General features: G+C 53.1%; 1 non-coding gene across 1 annotated transcript; it reads right to left on the reverse strand.

Annotated features, from left to right (window-relative positions):
- Positions 1 to 411: 411 nt before the first annotated feature.
- LOC111734711 lies at positions 412 to 530 on the reverse strand. Its single transcript, XR_002778568.1, has one exon. It is a non-coding gene; the product is annotated as a 5S ribosomal RNA (ribosomal RNA).
- Between the last annotated feature and the right edge of the window lie 1,743 nt (positions 531 to 2,273).

The raw sequence follows: 2,273 nt of genomic DNA on the forward strand, positions 1-2,273 counted from the left end.
CATTACGTGCTTAAAGTCACTGAACCTATCAACGACATTAAGTGAGGACTTACTGTATTATGTCTCTGTCATTTTAGGACTTGAGCCTCAAGTTAGCCAACTGATGGTGCTGATAATTTAGGGGGTCACCTCTAAGAACACAGAAAAACAAACTACCAATCTGGCCTTGCAACGTGCCTCACACTGCGGAGAACTGGGACTCAGGGGTTATTACGCTGCTGCAGCCATGGCTGTTCTTTTTCCCTAAATGTAACAATAGAAACTAGTATTTTAAAACGTCATGTCGACCTCATAAAGGTAAGAAAACCCTACACTTAAGGACACTGACGGACTAGTTTACACAGATGAGACTGAGCAACGAGATAACTTGCCTCTGATGTTGGGACCAGGATTGTGCACCATTTTTTTTTAATCCTACAGCACCTGGTCTTCCTAAGTGGTCTCCCATCCAAGTACTAACCAGGCCCAACCCTGCTTAGCTTCCAAGATCAGACGAGATCGGGCACGGTCAGGGTGGCATGGCCGTAGATGGACTGTGCCCCATTTCTGAGCAGCTCTGGGATACCTATAAAAATAAAGGCTTTTCCACGTTCGTGCTCATGGCCCATGGGGCGGCTCTCAGGCATCTGGCCCACCTTCCAAGAACCCCCCCCAATAATATCAGACCTTGCTGTGTGCCATAGTTCCAACTTCTCCAGCTCTTCTATGAGCCCCAATCAGGCAGGTTTAAAATGGCTGCCGCTCCTGCCTCCGTCCCCACCGCTCCTCCTCCCTTGCCTGCCGGCCTCCTGCTTTCCTACCCCTATTCCCTCTGCTCCGCGGGCCACGAGGCAGCTGCCTGTGCTCATGTTCCCTGCCTGGAAAACAGCCCTGTGCGCTTCCGCACCTCAGACTCCAGACCCACGTCCTCACCAAGCCTTCCGGGAGACCCCTGCCCACTGCGAGTGTACCTTTTTGTGACACTTAGCACTGTGACACCAAATGCGTCAAGAGGTGCTTGTTACTCAGACTTCCAGAATTTTGCTGTGTAACAGGAGCACTCTGGGATTGAGGATACGACCGAAAGTCGACAAAATCTTGCAGGACTTTTCATGTAAGTCCAGGAAGCGGGGAACAAAATGTTCTGTGTCAAAGCACGTGTCATGATCTCTACGCTGGAAAACATCATCCTACTGGGAGTCCACAAAACACATCTGGCCCTCAAGTTATCCCCCACCCCGCTCAGGTCTCCTCCTTATTGCAAAGCGCCACTGCTCTCCAGGCCACGCCCCTCTGTCTGTGCTTTCTGCATCTGGATTATTCTCTCCCTGCACCAGCCCTCCTGTCCTGTCCTCAGTAACGTCCAGTTCCACGTGGGTGGAGCTCCCCACCGCCCTGGCCTTTTGTTCCTTTCTGCCAATGTTCTGGGCCCCGTCTCTACCGCAGCCACTGCTCTGACCAGATGCTACGTAGGGTCCCTGGACTGGCAGCGCCTGGGAACTTGTTGGAGAAGCCAATTCTTGGGTCCCATCCAGACGTACTGAGTCAGAAAGTGGGCTGGGGCCCAGTGTTGTGTTTCTGAACAAGCCCTCCGGGGGACGGTCAAGTGTGAGATGCATGCTCAAGTGTGACAACTGCTGCTCTAGACCTTGTCACTACCAATAAACGTACTGCAGTTAGGTGTCCCACTCCTTGACTCCCGAGTCTTTCAGCTCACTTAGACAGGTCTCTGTCGCTGCCGGGACCTCCAATACATGGACCAGCTCACTGCCTCACTGTTACGCTTCCCTTGCTCACAGCCTCCATCTTGCCAACTCACCAGGCAAAATCTCCACTGGGAAAATGCAGCTGCCCCTGACTCACTCTTGCCCCTGAACATGGAACAACGCGTGAGCACAGAGATAGAGGAGGCAGTGTCAGAAGGAATGGATGAGCCCTCAGCTCAAGTGGGCTCCGCCGGCCTCCACTTTCCCCTGGTCCATCCATCCCCACCCTGAGACAACATTTCACACTGTCCCCTTTCCCCTCAAACATCCAACACTGCTTCCCACCCCTCACTCGCAGACGACATGTTTTCCCCTGACTGACACAACAGAAATGACTGCGAAGACATTCCTCATTCTTCCAGCACCCAACTTGGGGATCTGCCTGTATGTGACCCACGTGCTCGGCTTTTCCTTCCCTGCCATGTGTGAGCCGGTGTCCCTCTGTCTCTCTCCTACAGGAGTACCCTGTGGTCACATCGCGAACCTTTCTCTGCCCTGCATCGTCAGTGCTTGCTGTCCACTGCATCG

The sequence above is a fragment of the Pteropus vampyrus genome, unplaced genomic scaffold (genome assembly GCF_000151845.1).
Source record: "Pteropus vampyrus isolate Shadow unplaced genomic scaffold, Pvam_2.0 Scaffold4449, whole genome shotgun sequence".
Taxonomy (NCBI): domain Eukaryota; kingdom Metazoa; phylum Chordata; class Mammalia; order Chiroptera; family Pteropodidae; genus Pteropus; species Pteropus vampyrus.